This window comes from Mustelus asterias, chromosome 12, assembly GCF_964213995.1.
Source record: "Mustelus asterias chromosome 12, sMusAst1.hap1.1, whole genome shotgun sequence".
In the NCBI taxonomy this organism is placed as follows: Eukaryota; Metazoa; Chordata; class Chondrichthyes; order Carcharhiniformes; family Triakidae; genus Mustelus; species Mustelus asterias.
The window spans coordinates 7,170,075-7,187,376 of NC_135812.1; the positions used below are offsets into that span (position 1 = coordinate 7,170,075).

Here is a 17,302-nt window from a genome sequence, read left to right on the forward strand (position 1 = left end):
AAGTCGATGACAATCTCCTTTGCTTTGTTGACATTGAGGGAGAGATTATTGTTGCTGCACCAGTTCACCAGATTCTCTATCTCATTCCTGTACTCTGTTTCGTCGTTGTTTGGGATCCGACCCACTACGGTGGTGTCGTCAGCAAACTTGAAAATCGAATTGGAGGGGAATTTGGCTACACAGTCATAGGTGTATAAGGAGTATAGTAGGGGGCTGAGAACACAGCCTTGTGGGGCACCGGTGTTGAGGATGATCGTGGAGGAGGTGTTGTTGCCTATCCTTACTGATTGTGAGTTAGGAAGTTCAGGATCCAGTCGCAGAGAGAGATGCCAAGGCCCAGGCTGTGGAGTTTGGAGATGAGTTTCGTGGGAATAATAGTGTTGAAGGCTGAGCTGTAGCCAATAAATAGGAGTCTGACATAGGTGTCCTTGTTATCTAGGTGTTCTCTCCCTCAATGTCAGTAAAACAAAGGAGATAGTCATTGACTTCAGGAAACATAGTGGAAGATATGCCCCTGTCTACATTAACGGTGATGAAGTAAAGATGGTCGAGAGCATCAATTTCTAGGTGTTCAGATCACAAACAACCTGTCCTGGTCCCTCCACACTGATGTTATAGTTAAGAAAGTTCACCAACGCCTCTACTTTCACAGAAGGCTAAGGGAATTTGGCATGTCCGCTACAACTCTCACCAATTTTTACAGATACATCGTCGAAAGTATCCAATCCAGTTGTATCACAGCTTGGTATGGTTCCTGCTCTGACAAAGACCGCAAGGAACTACAAAGGATTGTAAATGTAGCCCAGTCCATCACACAAACCAGCCTCCCACCAATTGACTCTGTCTATACTTTCCGCTGCCTCGGGAAAGCGACCAGCATAATCAAGGACCCCACACCTCAAATATACTCTCTTCCACCTTCTTCTGTCGGGAAAAAGATACAAAAGCCTGAAAACACGTAACAAGACTCACGAATAGCTTCTTCCCTGCTGTTACCAGACTTTTGAAAAATCCAATCATATATTGTAGGTTAGATGGATTAGCCATGGTAAATGCGTAGGGTTAGGGGGATAGGGCAGGGCTGTGTTGGCCTGGGTAAGATGCTCTTTTCGAGATGTCAGTGCAGACTCGATGGGCCGAATGGCCTCCATCTGTACTGTTAGGCTTCTATGGCTTCGGTCATTTGCAACAGGATTGTTTGATCCCACCACTGTCAACCAGGTTTTCCATTCTAAGACCCCCACAGTATGTGTCACGATCAGTAGATCCCACTTCCAAGGATAGACTGAAAATGAAGGCCAGAGTTAACATTTTGAGTGTACCCCAACAAAACAACATTTTAAAGACAAACCACTCAGACTGTGCTTGCTTCCTCCACCTCTCTACGAGAGAAGGAACACTCATCAATGACAGTGAGCAGTTTTTTTTATTCCAATTCAATCAAATCAAGTCCAATTCAGACTCTCAACGGGTTGAGACATTCCCGATCCAAGCTGATAAGACAGGGTTCTCACCTCCTGTCTTGGGCTTGATCTACATGGTCCAAGCTGATTGGAGTAGGCATTGCACCTCCTCCAAGGCCTCCTCTCATTTGCATCTTAGCCAAAAGGCCGAGATGCCGCTTTTAGAAATTGCTTCAAATGAAGCTAAAATGTAACCTAATGACTTCAACCAAGTACATCATATCGATACAACACTTGATCTTAGCCAAAAGGTGAAGGAAATCTGCCCTCTTTCCCTGGTCTAGCCTACAGATGACTCCAGAGCCACAGCAATGTGGTTGGCTTTCAAGTGTCCTCAGGCAACTCGGAATGGGCAATAAATACTGATGTGGAGATGCCGGCGTTGGACTGAGCTCGCACACCTCCTTGTGGAATGTGTCTTTGCAAAGAAGGTCTGGAGTGAGATGCAGTGGTATTTGTCGAGGTTCGTCCCGAGCAGCTCGGTGATGCAGGACTCTGTGCTCTACAGGCTGTTTCCGGGGACGCACACTGAGACAAACATCAACTGCTGCTGGAGGGTCATCAACTCGGTGAAGGACGCACTTTGGTCCGCCCAAAACTTGCTGATCTTCCAGCTGAAAGAATTGTCCTCGACCGAGTGTTGCAGACTGGCACATTCCAAGGTCCAGGACTACGTGCTCAGGGACGCGCTCAAGCTTGGGGCAGCCGCCGCCAAGGCACAATGGGGAAAGGCCACTGTGTAAAGCGTCTCAACCGAGGCAGACCGAGAGCCGGGTAACTGCAGAATACCCTCGGCCTGCGTAACTGTGTGCCAATCTGAAAAATAACGGCACACAGTAAACTCTGATGTATGTACATAGTTTCCAGTAATGAAATGTAATGAATGTAATGTTTTGTAAATAAGCACTGTATTGTCGGGTAAAAATGATTCATTTTTTGCAATGTCGTTTGCAAATCTGTTGTTTGCAATGTCTTATTTGAGAGTCTTTTTTAATGAATAAAGTATATTTTTGAAGTAAAAAAGAAGGGGTAGATGAGGGTACTCCATGATGAAGAGCTACTCCAACTGCAGTCGATGGGGGTTGATGTCAAGGAGGATCTCCAGGAGGTGAAGAGCCAGCAAGCCTCGCTCTTTGCCTCGGAGGCCTCCAAGGTTATCTTCCGGTCCAGGGTCCGCTCCGTGGAGCAGGACGAAACGTGCTCGCGCTTCTTCTTCCAGAAGGTGCACAGAGAAACCTCTGTGATCGGCAGCCTGAAGGAAGAAGATGGCTCTGTAAGGTCATCGCAGTCTGACATTCTGAGGATTTGCAAATCCTTCTATGCCGGACTGTATGACCTGAAGCCAACAGACAGCCCGGCCTCCCAGTCTTTCCTGTCGTCTATCACGCAAGTCTTGGACGACGGCGAGCGGGAGAGCCGGGACAGACCGGTAGCTCTGGATGAGCTGACAAAGGCCGTCGAGTCCCTTCAGAAGGGTAAAACACCCGTTAGCGACGGTTTACCGGCTGATTTTTACTTGGCGTTGGGGGACTTGACGGGCCCGGACCTCCTGGAAGTATACGAGAGTATGCTTCTGGAAGGCAGCATGTCAGAATCCATGAGGAAAGGCATCATCACCCTCATCTACAAGCAGAAGGGGGAAAGGGAAGAAATTAGAAATTGGCGACCCATTTCACTATTGAACGTGGATTATAAAATTCTGGCCAAGGTCATCGCCAACCGGGTCAAGTCTGCTCTGTGCTGTACCCGGCAGGAAGATCTCTGATAGCCTCGCGCTACTCAGATATACGATCGCCTTCGTGCAGGACAGGCAGGTGGACACCTGCCTCATCAGTCTAGACCAGGAGAAGGCGTTTGACAGAATAACGCACAGCTACATGGTGGATGTGCTCTCCAAAATGGGCTTTGGGGAGGGAATCCGTAATTGCATCCAACTGCTCTACACAGACATCAGTAGCGCAGTTTCAATCAATGGGTGGGAATCAGATATGTTTCAGATCAGGTCTGGAGTCAGGCAGGGCTGCCCTCTCTCCTCTGTCCTTTTTGTGTGCTGCATTGAACCCTTTGCCGAGGCCCTCAGAAGCGACCCAGGCATCAAAGGGGTTACAATCCCAGGCAGCGGAGGGACGCAAGTCAAAGCCTCCCTCTACATGGATGATGTGGCTGTTTTCTGCTCGGACCCCTCGTCTGTTCGCAGGCTCCTTCAAGTCTGTGAGCAGTTCGAGCTGGCCTCGGGGGCCAAAGTCAACCAGAGTAAGAACGAGGCCAAGTTCTTTGGGAACTGGCCTGACACATCCTTTGTCCCCTTCACCGTCAGGGTAGACTACCTCAAGGTGCTGGGGTTATGGTTCGGAGCGGCAGGGGCATGCGCCAAAAACTGGGAGGAGTGCATCGCCAAAGCCTGACAAAAATTGGGATTGTGGGAGCAACGCTCCCTCTCTATCACTGGGAAAAACCTTGTGATCCGATGCGAGGTACTGTCCGTGTTGTTGTACGTGGCGCAGGTGTGGCCTCTTCCCAAGTCCTGCACAGCAGCAGTGACCCAGGCCATCTTCAAATTTATCTGGAGGTCAAAGATGGATCGTGTCCGGAGGGAAGCGATGCACAAATCTTCAGAGAACGGAGGGAAAAACATTCCCAACGCTGCCCTCATCCTGATGGCCACAGCAATGTGGTTGGCTTTCAAGTGTCCTCAGGCAACTAGGAATGGGCAATAAATGCTGGCCAGTCAAACCAGTAATGTCCATAAACAAAACTCAACTTTCTTTTGATAATTTATAGACAAACCACTCAGACTGTGTCCTCTTCCTCCAGCTCTCTACAAGAGAGAGAAGGAACACTCATCAATGACACTGAGCAGCTGCTAAAAGCAACACTCAATGCCAGCTTCCTGCTCAGAAGAGAACACTGTAAATCCTCCTCGTGGATTGTGAGACCACACACTTTAGAAACACATTTCTCTAGGAAAACACTATAGAAATGATCCCTAAGAGTATAATCTTACTGACAAACACACAGAAGCTCAGTTGCCAATACCACAGATACACATCACGGTCAGGGGATGTGTCTCCAATTTAATGATTTTGTTATTTATATTTTTGTTAAGTATTTCATCTACAATTATATACCAAAATAAATATACAGAAACAGATTATTTTTCCAAATGTAACATTAAAACCAGCAGATTTGTAAAATCTGCTTTGCATAATATATACAATTCACCAGTTAAAAGTTAATATATGTGTCACTCACAACACGCAGACTGCATCATTGTGTACTCTTCACAAAACGCAGCAACCAACTTCCTGTCAGTGTTAATCAGACTGCAAACTCGGTGTCATATCTGACCCTGAGATGAGTTTCCAACCACATATCTGTATCATCAGTAAGACAGCCTGTTTCCACCTCCGTAACATCTCCTCATTGTTTTGCAAAAATATACTTTGCTGTCCAAAATGGGGTTTGGGGAGGGAATCTGCAATTGGATCCAACTGCTCTACACCGACATCAGTAGCGTAGTTTCAATCAATGGGTGGGAATCAGATATGTTTCAAATCAGGTCTGGAGTCAGGCAGGGCTGCCCTCTCTCCTCCGTCCTCTTTGTGTGTTGCATTGAACCCTTTGCCGAGGCCCTCAGAAGCGACCCAGGCATCAAAGGGGTTACAATCCCAGGCAGCGGAGGGACGCAAGTCAAAGCCTCCCTCTACATGGATGACGTGGCTGTTTTCTGCTCGGACCCCTCGTCTGTTCGCAGGGTTCTTCGAGTATGTGAGCAGTTCGAGCTGGCCTCGGGGGCCAAAGTCAACCAGGGTACGAGCGAGGCCATGTTCTTTGGGAACTGGCCTGACACATCCTTTGTCCCCTTCACCATCAGGACCGACTACCTCAAGGTGCTGGGGATATGGTTCGGAGCGGCAGGGGCATGTGCCAAAAACTGGGAGGAGCGCATCGCCAAAGCCAGACAAAAATTGGGATTGTGGGAGCAATGCTCCCTCTCCATCACTGGGAAAAACCTTGTGATCCGATGCGAGGTACTGTCTGTGTTGTTGTACGTGGCGCAGGTGTGGCCTCTTCCCAAATCCTGCGCAGCCGCAGTGACCTAGGCCATCTTCAAATTTATCTGGAGATCGAAGATGGATCGTGTCCGGAGGGAGGCGATGCACAAACCTCCAGAGAACGGAGGGAAAAACGTTCCCAACGCCGCCCTCATCCTGATGGCCACCTTTGTGTGCGGCTGCATCAAGCTGTGTGTAGATCCTTGGTACAGTAACAACAAGTGCCACTATTTGTTGAGGTTCTACCTGTCCCAAGTGTTGCGGAGGATGGGTCTGGCCACATTGCTGCGGAACGCTCCAAGTAGTTGGACCGTACCGCAGCACCTGTCCTTCGTGGAGAAATTCTTCCGGAAACACACCTTTGACTACATGGCTATCAAGCAGTGGTCAGCACGCAATGTCCTTGAGGCCCTGGGAGGAAAGGAGACGGCGGATCCTGTCGGATGGTTCCCTGAGCGGACTGTCAATGTCATTAGGCAGAATGCCTCATCACCAGAACTCACAAACAAGCACCAAGACCTGGCTTGGCTGGTGGTGAGAAGGGCACTCCCCGTCAGATCCTTTATGCACGCCCGAGGTCTCAGCCTCACCGCACGCTGCCCTCGAAGCGGCTGCGGGGCTGATGAGACGGTCGCACACCTCCTTGTGGAATGTACCTTTGCAAAGAAGGTCTGGAGTGAGATGCAGTGGTATTTGTCGCGGTTCGTCCCGAGCAGCTCGGTGACGCAGGACTCTGTGCTCTACGGGCTGTTTCCGGGGACACACACCGAGACAAATATCAACTGCTGCTGGAGGGTCATCAACTCGGTGAAGGATGCACTTTGGTCTGCCTGAACCTTGCTGATCTTCCAGCTGAAAGAATTGTCCTCGACCGAGTGTTGCAGACTGGCACACTCCAAGGTCCAGGACTACGTGCTCAGGGACGCGCTCAAGCTTGGGGCAGCCGCCGCCAAGGCACAATGGGGAAAGGCCACCGTGTAAAGCGTCTCAACCGAGGCAGACCGAGGGCCCAGTAACTGCAGAATACCCTCGGCCTGCGTAACTGTGTGCCAATCTGAAAAATAACAGCCCATAGTAAACTCTGATGTATGTACATAGTTTTTAAGTGATGAAATGTAATTTTTGTAATGTTTTGTAAATAAGCACTGTATTGTAGGGTAAAATGATTCTTTTTTGCACTGTTTATAACTTTTGGATCTGTCGTTTTGCAATGTTTTATTTGAGAGTTTTTTCTTTGAATAAAGTATATTTTTGAAATAAAAAAAACATCTTGGCCTTTTGGCTAAGATCAAGTGTAGTATGCATCGGATGCTGCACTTGGTTGAGGTCATTAGGTTACATTTAAACTTCATATTCATATGAAGCAATTTTTAAAAGCGGCATTTGGGCTTTTTGGCTAAGATGCAAATGAGATCAAAACTTGGAGGAGGAAACCTCCCCCTCCTCCAATCTTCTTGGCTCATGTAGATCAGGCCCAAGACAGGAAAGTAGGCCCTGTCTTGTCAGCTTGGATCGGAAATGTCTCAACTTGTTGAGACTCTGAATTGGACTTGATTTGATTGAATTGGAAAAGTACAAAAAAAAAGGTTTATTTGGTAGCAAATACCATTAGCTTTCGGAGTGCTGCTGCTTTGTCATTTCCACTCCATCTGACGAAGGAGCAGTGCTCCGAAAGCTAATGGTATTTGCTACCAAATAAACCTGTTGGACTTTAACCTGGTGTTGCTAAAACTCTTACTGTGTTCACCCAAGTCCAACGCCATGACTACCAATAAATACTGGCCAGTCAAGCCATCAATGTTCATGAATAAAACCTTTTGTTAATTTATAGACAAACCACTCAGACTGTGTCCTCTTCCTCCAGCTCGCTACAAGAGAGAGAAGGAACACTCATCAATGACACTGAGCAGTTGCTAAAAGCAACACTCAATGCCAGCTTCCTGCTCAGAAGAGAACACTGTAAATCCTCCTCGTGGATTGTGAGACCACACACTTTAGAAACACATTTCTCTAGGAAAACACTATAGAAATGATCCCTAAGAGTATAATCTTACTGACAAACACACAGAAGCTCAGTTGCCAATACCACAAATACACATCACGGTCAGGGGATGTGTCTCCAATTTAATGATTTTGTTATTTATATTTTTGTTAAGTATTTCATCTACAATTATATACCAAAATAAATATACAAAAACGGATTACTTTTCCAAATGTAACATTAAAACCAGCAGATTTGTAAAGTCTGCTTTGCATAATATATACAATTCACCAGTCAAAAGTTAATATATGTGTCACTCAGAACCCGCAGACTGTGTCACATGACAAACTCTTTCATAGTCACCACTCAGTGTGATATTGTATAGTTCCTAAACAAGTCAGTCAAATAACCATCGGAAAATGTTAGTGTAGGGACCCCAGGACTAGGTAGGTAAAGAGGCTGAAATCTCCATTTTCAAACTCACATCTCCAAGATAACATTTACTCAAAAATGTGCAGGTGAGGTGGATTGGGCCATGCTAAATTGCCCCTTTGTGTCCAACATGTGTAAATTAGGGGGATTAGCGGGATAAATACGTAGGGTTACAGAGACAAGGTTACAGACCAAATTCTGGAAAATCCAAGTAGGATAAGTATGTAAGTGCCAGCACAGACATAATGGGCCAAAGCACCACTTTCAGTGCTGCAAAGTCAATGGCCTAGTGGTATTATTGTTATTATTAATATTAACGTTATTATTATTGGACATTAATCCAGAAACTCAGCTCATGTTCTGGGGACCTGGTTTTGAATCCCGCCACAGCTGATGGTGGAATTTGAATTCAATTTAAATATCTGTAATTAAGAATCTACTGATGACCATGAAACCATTGTCGATTGTCAGAAAACCCCATCTGGTTCACTAATGTCCTTTAGGGAAGGAAATCTGCTGTTCTTACCTGGTCTGACCTATAGGTGACTCCAGAGCCACAGCAATGTGGTTGGCTTTCAACTATCCTCAGGCAACTCAGGATGGGCAATAAATGCTGGCCAACCCCAGCCAACAGTGTCCATTAATAAAACTCCATGATCAAAAAACTCAAACTTCCTTTTGTTAATTTATAGACAAACCACTCAGACTGTGTCCTCTTCCTCCAGCTCTCTACAAGAGAGAGAAGGAACACTCATCAATGACACTGAGCAGTTGCTAAAAGCAACACTCAATGCCAGCTTCCTGCTCAGAAGAGAACACTGTAAATCCTCCTCGTGGATTGTGAGACCACACACTTTAGAAACACATTTCTCTAGGAAAACACTATAGAAATGATCCCTAAGAGTATAATCTTACTGACAAACACACAGAAGCTCAGTTGCCAATACCACAAATACACATCACGGTCAGGGGATGTGTCTCCAATTTAATGATTTTGTTATTTATATTTTTGTTAAGTATTTCATCTACAATTATATACCAAAATAAATATACAAAAACAGATTATTTTTCCAAATGTAACATTAAAACCAGCAGATTTGTAAAATCTGCTTTGCATAATATATACAATTCACCAGTCAAAAGTTAATATATGTGTCACTCAGAACCCGCAGACTGCATCATTGTGTACTCTTCACAAAACGCAGCAACCAACTTCCTGTCAGTGTTAATCAGACTGCAAACTCGATGTCATATCTGACCCTGAGATGAGTTTCCAACCACATATCTGTATCATCAGTAAGACAGCCTGTTTCCACCTCCGTAACATCTCCTCATTGTTTTGCAAACATGTATTTTATTCCTGGATCCAACTGCTCTACACAGACATCAGTAGCGCAGTTTCAATCAACGGGTGGGAATCAGATATGTTTCAGATCAGGTCTGGAGTCAGGCAGGGCTGCCCTCTCTCCTCCGTCCTCTTTGAGTGTTGCATTGAACCCTTTGTCGAGGCCCTCAGAAGCGACTCAGGCATCAAAGGGGTTACAATCCCAGGCAGCGGAGGCACTCCCTCTACATGGATGACGTGGCTGTCCTCTGCTCGGACCCCTCGTCTGTTCATAGGCTCCTCCAAGTCTGTGAGCAGTTCGAGCTGGCCTCGGGAGCCAAAGTCAACCAGGGTAAGAGTGAGGCCAAGTTCTTTGGGAACTGGCCTGACACACCCTTTGTCCCCTTCACCGTCAGGACTGACTACCTCAAGGTGCTGGGGATATGGTTTGGAGCAGCATGGGCATGCGCCAAAAACTGGGAGGAGCGCATCGCCAAAGCCAGACAAAAATTGGGATGGTGGGAGCAATGCTCCCTCTCTATCACTGGAAAAAACCTTGTGATCCGATGCGAGGTACTGTCCGTGTTGTTGTACGTGGCGCAGGTGTGGCCTCTCCCCAAATCCTGCACAGCAGCAGTGACCCAGGCCATCTTCAAATTTATCTGGAGATCAAAGATGGATCGTGTCCGGAGGGAGGCGATGCACAAATCTCCAGAGAACGGAGCGAAAAACGTTCCCAACGCCGCCCTCATCCTGATGGCCACCTTTGTGTGCGGCTGCATCAAGCTGCGTGTAGATCCTCGGTAGACTAACAACAAGTGCCACTATTTGTTGAGGTTCTACCTGTCCCAAGTGTTGCGGAGGATGGGTCTGGCCACATTGCCGCGGAACGCTCCAAGTAGTTGGACCGTACCGCAGCACCTGTCCTTCGTGGAGAAATTCTTCCGGAAACACACCTTTGACCACATGGCTATCAAGCAGTGGTCAGCACGTAATGTCCTTGAGGCCCTGAGAGAAAAGGAGATGGCGAATCCTGTCGGATGGTTCCCTGAGCAGACTGTCAGTGTCATCTGGCAGAATGCCTCATCACCAGAACTCACAAACAAGCACCAAGACCTGGCTTGGCTGGTGGTGAGAAGGGCACTCCCCGTCAGGTCCTGTATGCACGTTCGAGGTCTCAACCTCACCGCACGCTGCCCTCGAAGCGGCTGCCGGGGTGATGAGACGGTCGCACACCTCCTTGTGGAATGTACCTTTGCAAAGAAGGTCTGGAGTGAGATGCAGTGGTATTTGTCGAGGTTCGTCCTGAGCAGATCGGTGACGCAGGACTGTGCTCTATGGGCTGTTTCCGGGGACGCACACCGAGACAAATATCAACTGCTGCTGGAGGGTCATCAACTCGGTGAAAGACGCGCTTTGGTCTGCCCGATACATGCTGATCTTCCAGCTGAAAGAATTGTCCTTGACTGAGTGTTGCAGACTGGCACATTCCAAGGTCCAGGACTACGTGCTCAGGGACGCGCTCAAGCTTGAGGCAGCCGCCGCAAAGGCACAATGGGGAAAGGCCACCGTGTAAAGCCTTTCAACTGAGGCAGACCGAGGGCCCGGTAACTGCAGAATACCGTCGGCCTGCGTAGCTGTGTGCCAATCTGAAAAATAACAGCACACAGTAAATTCTGATGCATGGACATAGTTTTAAGTAATGAAATGTAATGAATGTATTGTTTTGTAAATAAGCACTGTATTGTACTGTAAAAATGATTTTTTTTGCACTGTTTGTAACTTTTGGATCTGTCTTTTTGCAATGTTTTATTTGAGAGTCTTTTTTTTGAATAAAATATATTTTTGAAATTAAAAAAAATACTTTATTCCTCAAATATCTGAAAAGACATCACAAACATTTCAAAATGGGCATACATTGAGTGCAATAATATTCAGGTTTTCTACACAGATCATGTTGCACTCTGAGTGCTTCAAAACATTCAAAGGGACATAACAGACATTTTAAAATGGTCATTACGAAGAGTGTAAAGTCTCCCTCCTCAGTCCCTGCCTTATATCTGCCACAGAAACGCTCTTTCATGCCTTTATCACCTCTATACTTGACTATATTCTAACACATTCCAGGTTAGCCTCCCACTTTTACTTCTCTGTATTTTTGTGATCAGAGACTCAGCTGCCAATGTCTTAACTCACACCAGTGGGAGGGAAACCTTGGTTAAGGAAAAAGGCAGACATGGGTGGCACAGTGGTTAGCACTGCTGCCTCACAGCGCCAGGGATCCAGGTTCAATTCCGGCCTAAGGTGACTGTGTGGAGTTTGCGCATTCCCCAAGTGTCTCCGTGGGTTTCCTCCAGGTGCTCCAGTAGTACAGAAGGAGGCCATTCAGCCCATCAAGTCTGCACCAACTCTCTAACAGACCCCACTCTAACCCCGCGCATTTACGATGGCTAATCATTCAAGCCTACACATCTTGGGACACTAAGGGGCAATTTAGCATAGCCAATTCACCTAACCTGCACATTTCTGTAAATTTAGAACTAACCAGTCGCACTGTGCCCTCTTCATCCTGATTTCCATGAGAGAAAGGACATTCATCAAAGATAGACAGCAGCCTCCAAAACCAACACTCCCTGCACTTCCTGATTTGGTCAAAAAAGGCCTGCTCATCAAACACCCACCCTGCCTGATTCAATCATTTCTGAGCCTTTAAAAAACTTATTTTCCTTGTACAGCAGTACCGGGACATACATCCAAAGTGGATAGCACTCTCAAGTGCAGCAATGTAGAAGAGTTAAAGTTTATTTATTAGTCACAAGTAAGGCTTACATTAACACTGCAATGAAGTTACTGTGAAATTCCCCTAGTCGCCACACTCCGGCGCCTGTTTGGGTCAATGCACCTAACCAGCATGTCGTTCAGAATGTGGGAGGAAACCAGGGCACCTGGAGGAAACCCACGCAGACACGGGGAGAATGTGCAAACTCCACACAGACAGTGGCCCAAGCTGGGAATCGAACCCGGGTCCTGGCGCTGTGAGGCAGCAGTGCCAACCATTGTGCCACCTTCAGGACCTTGGGATTTACTCAAAAGGATTTTGATTTTCTGAGGTAGTATAATCATGCATGTCCCTTGGCTAGCACATCTGTACACTGTTTCCTCCAATTCAACTTATCACTAGTTCCTTATCACCATACTCTCCAGTTTCTTAAGAGTTTTCCCCTACCAAGATGGCCACAGAAAGGCAACCCAGAAGTCACATGGCAGACTGATGGAAAACCCCTATCAGAAATCAGTGCAACGAGGATCAACTGTGTAGCCTTGCTAGACCGTACAAGCAGGGCACTGAATCCTATAAAAGGGTGGAAGTTATTTTGATAAAGGCATGAATTGTGCCTTGGCGAGTGTAGAATTTGCTGTATGCATAATTGTGTTTTGTTGCTGATCTTGGACTGTAAGAAATCTTGATTTGGACTGAGCTTTGGCCTGTATGAGAATCCACTCTGGTAATCTGACCTTTTCATCTGTATTTTGACCTCGCCTCTGCCTTGCCCTATTGAAAGACTGTCACTGTTGGATATGTCTTGAGTTTTCCCTGGGAAATAAATTAGCCATCCAGGTTTAAATAGAAATGTACATAGAAAATAGAAGCAGGAGTAGGCCATTTGGTCTATATTGTGTGTAAAGTTAGGCTCAAAGAAGAGCTAGGTGTATTCCCTTACTTTTCTGTTTTGTTGAGTATCTGAAAATCTTTAAATAAACATTCATTTATTTTGTATTTGGTGTGAGTTGTTGAACTGAGTGAACTCCACCCTGCCTATCACAATCCCCAGCCCATCACACAACTTTGATTCCTAGATACTTGTAGCTGGTAACTACTTCAATGTTCTCACTATGACTTTTCATGGTAACAATATCATTAACTGGCTTTTCCCTATAGTCTATAATTAGTTCTCTTGTCTTTTTATTATTCAGTAGAGGGAATTATTATTGTACCATTTTATGAACTTCTTCACCATGTTCCTGTAATTTGCTATTCCTTTTAACACCCACAAGTACCATATAATCCACATACATCAGGATTCTTATGTGCTGTGCTCTGATCAAATGTCATTGTTTAGAGGATGAAAAGCAAAGGTGAAAGTACAGCAGTGATCCAGTCTTCATTAACATGGGCTCTGAGAAAATTCTGGAAACTAACACCCATTGGGTCCTGTTGTGAAGGAAAGTGAGAGTGACATCAATTTTTTAAAAATTTCTCAATAAGCTTGAACAGTTGCATTGTATTAAAAACTGAAGAGAAATCAACAAAAGTATTGTGAGCATAGTTGGCCTAATCTATTCATGTGGTGTTGGACCAAATGGACCAATGTCAGAACAGCATTGTGCATTTACTTATGAAGCAGACAGACAAATGGTAACTGATTAATACATGGAGGGGAGCAAGAACATCTAAAGTTCACTTTGACACCAGACACTCCAAACACTTGGTGACTATCGATAAGAGCAACTGGTTGTTACTCATTCAGCTCAGCAAGCTCTGACTTCTTAGCAACCGGAAGATGGTTGTTAATTTTCAATGCAGTCCAATGACACACATGCCAGTCTGCAACACTCAGTTGGGGACAATTCTTTGCACTGGAAGACCAACAGGTTTTGGGCAGAGCAAAGGGCGTCTTTCAATGAGCTGAGGATCCTCCAGCTGCAGCTGATGTTTGTCTTGGTGTCTATCCCTGAGGGATGCAATAAAACAAGGAATGTACATTGTAAATATCACAAGTATTGACACTGTATTGCGGTACCTAAGTGTGGAACGTGCTGTACAAAGAAAAGTTGAATCCCATTACATTTTCTGTAATATTCAATTTTAAATGTTTTGGCCTGGAGTCATAGAGCCATAGAGGCTTACAGCATGGAAACAGGCCCTTCGGCCCAACTTGTGCATGCCGCCCTTTTTTTTAAACCCCTAAGCTAATCCCAATTGCCCGCATTTGGCCCATAGCCCTCTATATCCATCTTACCCATGTAACTATCTAAATGCTTTTTAAAAGACAAAATTGTACCCGCCTCTACTACTATCTCTGGCAGCTTGTTCAGACACTCACCACTCTCTGTGTGAAAAAATTGCCCCTCTGGACACTTTTGTATCTCTCCCCTCTCACCTTAAACCTATGCCCTCTAGTTTTAGACTCCTCTACCTTTGGGAAAAGATATTGACTATCTAGCTGATCTGTGCCTCTCATTATTTTATAGACTTCTACAAGATCACCTCTCAGCCTCATACACTCCAGAGAAAAACGTCCCAGTCTATCCAGCCTCTCCTTATAACTCAAACCATCAAGTCCCGGTAGCATCCTAGTAAATCTTTTCTGCACTCTTTCTAGTTTAATAATATCCTTTCTATAATAGGGTGACCAGAACTGCACACAGTATTCCAAGTGTGGCCTTACCAATGTCTTGTACAACTTCAACAAGATGTCCTAACTCCTGTATTCAATGTTCTGACCGATGAAACCAAGCATGCCGAATGCCTTCTTCACCACTCTGTCCACCTGTGACTCCACTTTCAAGGAGCTATGAACATGTACCCCTAGATCTCTTTGTCCTGAAGCTGTTAAGTCTGACATAGAGTGTAGACAGTAAATATCAATTGTATTGGGGTATATTAGAGGGGAACATGCCATATGGAGAGAAGTTGAATTTTTATCCTATGCATAAAATATATTTTGGGGGAACAAAAGTCAATGCCTTAGAGGGTGCAGAGGAAATTTACTAGAATGGTACCATGGGAATAGGACTTCAGTTATGTGGAGAGCTGAGAACATGGGGCTGTTCTCCTTAGAGCAGAATAAGTGGGATTTGCTAGAAATGTTCAAAATCATGAAGGGCTTTGATAGAGTAAATAAGGAGAAACTGTTACGAAAAGACTATTTCCTCGGGTGGCTGGAGCTATTACAAGGGGGCATAACTATAGGGTTCGTGGTGGGAGATACAGGAAGGATATCAGAGGTAGGTTCTTTACGCAGAGAGTGGTTGGGGTGTGGAATGGACTGCCTGCAGTGATAGTGGAGTCAGACACTTTAGGAACATTTAAGCGGTTATTGGATAGGCACATGGAGCACACCAGGATGATAGGGAGTGGGATAGTTTGATCTTGGTTTCAGATAAGGCTCGGCACAACATCGTGGGCTGAAGGGCCTGTTCTGTGCTGTACTGTTCTATGTTCTATGAAACTGCCTAAAATGATGGTGAGGTGGATTCAATAATAACTTTCAAAAGAGTCTTGGATAAATACTTGAAGGAGTAAAAGTTGCTATGAGGAGAGGGCAGGGGAATGGGACCAACTGGATAGCTCTTTCAAAGAGCCAACACAGGAACAATGAAACAAATAACCTCCTTCTGCGCTATATCAGTTTATGATTCTAATGTTGGCTGTAACAACCATTCAGTGGAAAAACAGTTCAAGAGAATTCTGGAAATGAGACGATAAAGGCATGACGGCAGATGTTAAGGAAGTGAAAAGAGTGACTTTGATGACTGAAAGAGGAGGAAATAGGTCACAGATACAATGAATTGAATAATATTATTTGTGAGGCCTGGCCCCTAGTTTGGAAAGTAATTCATCAGACCTGTGAAAAGGCACACTAAATTAGAAAATGAAATAAAATTCAGAACACTTGTCATGGCAACAGCAATTGATCAGTCAATTCATGAGGCTTCTTTGTGAAATTTCATTCACTCATGTCCTCACAACAAAACTATTGTCGATGATTAAGTTTTTCATCTGAATTCATGGCACATTGGTGTAGGGAACAAAGGCAAGACAAAGCAAAAACATTCATTAGCTAAACTGGATAGAGATTGCCAATTGAAGCATTCAGCTACTGTTCAAAGGTCTTTGACTCCAAATTAGCACTACTTCAATTACAATGTACACCACTCAAAATCTATCCTCTTTCTCCTCCCTGGGAAAGAGCCTGCTTTCATACTTCCCATACTAAAAGCATTTAAAGCATACAGAAAAATTATTTTAGGAGTTTCAATGACTAACTACTCAGATGGTGTCCTCTTCCTCCAACTCCCTCTGAGGGAAAGAAAGAACATTCATCAACAGTAGAGAGCATTTACCAAAAGCAATGCTCACTGTCTGCTTCCTGCTCAGAAGAGAACACATCAGTCCCCCTCATGGTTAATGAGACCAAGCACTCAAGAAACCCGTTTCCCAAGAAAACAATCATAGAAACAATCCCAAACATTATAGCCTGAGCCAACTGTGTTTGACAGGGTAAATGCTGAGAGGATGTTTACCCCCATGGGAGACTCTAGGACTAGACGGCATAGTCGTAGAAAAAAGGGGCACCAATTTAAGACTGAAACGAGGAGGAATTTCTTCTCTTAGAGGGATTTGAATCTTTGGAACTCCTTTTCACAGAGAGGCAGTCCTTGTGTATATTTAAGGCTGAGATAGATAGATTATTTATCAGTAAGGAAATCAAGGGTAATGGAGAAAGGGCAGGAAAGTGGATGTGAGGAATGTCAGATCAGCCATGATCCTACTGAATGGCGGGGCAGGCTCAAGGGGCTGAACGGCCTACTCCTGTTCCTATTTCTTATGAACTTTTGTGGTCTTAAATCACGATGCTCCCTGTTAGAGCCACACATCAGGCAGGACAGGGTATCTAATTGCTTATATTGCTGTCTAGTATTTAATCGATAACTTTACTCCAAAATACTAGGTGAATTTTAAAATATACGAGCTGAATTGTTTCTTCAGAGGTCCAACACAGACATGACAGGCTAAATAGCCTCCTTCTCTGCTTGTAACCATTCTATGATTCTCTGATTCAAACAAATATATAAAAAAAATTTCCCCACAAAAGTAACATCAGCAAGTTAAAAATTTTCATTCAGCAGCAAACACACCAATCAAAGTCTAATATATGCCTCATTGACAAAATTGCCATGAGACCTCTTCCTGTTCTATTCCCCAATCAGAGGCATCTAAATAAGTCAAATAATAACGGGGAAATGCAACTGTAGAGACCCC

At 45.0% G+C, this 17,302-nt stretch overlaps 4 non-coding genes across 4 annotated transcripts; all 4 read right to left on the reverse strand.

Annotated features, from left to right (window-relative positions):
* Positions 1-4,248: 4,248 nt before the first annotated feature.
* Positions 4,249-4,465, reverse strand: LOC144502138 (small nucleolar RNA U3). Its single transcript, XR_013499278.1, has one exon. It is a non-coding gene; the product is annotated as a small nucleolar RNA U3 (small nucleolar RNA).
* A 2,888-nt stretch (positions 4,466-7,353) lies between these two features.
* LOC144502142 (small nucleolar RNA U3) lies at positions 7,354-7,570 on the reverse strand. Its single transcript, XR_013499282.1, has one exon. It is a non-coding gene; the product is annotated as a small nucleolar RNA U3 (small nucleolar RNA).
* Positions 7,571-8,627: 1,057 nt separating this feature from the next.
* LOC144502136 (small nucleolar RNA U3) lies at positions 8,628-8,844 on the reverse strand. The gene has a single exon (XR_013499277.1). It is a non-coding gene; the product is annotated as a small nucleolar RNA U3 (small nucleolar RNA).
* A 7,460-nt stretch (positions 8,845-16,304) lies between these two features.
* LOC144502144 (small nucleolar RNA U3) lies at positions 16,305-16,519 on the reverse strand. The gene has a single exon (XR_013499283.1). It is a non-coding gene; the product is annotated as a small nucleolar RNA U3 (small nucleolar RNA).
* Between the last annotated feature and the right edge of the window lie 783 nt (positions 16,520-17,302).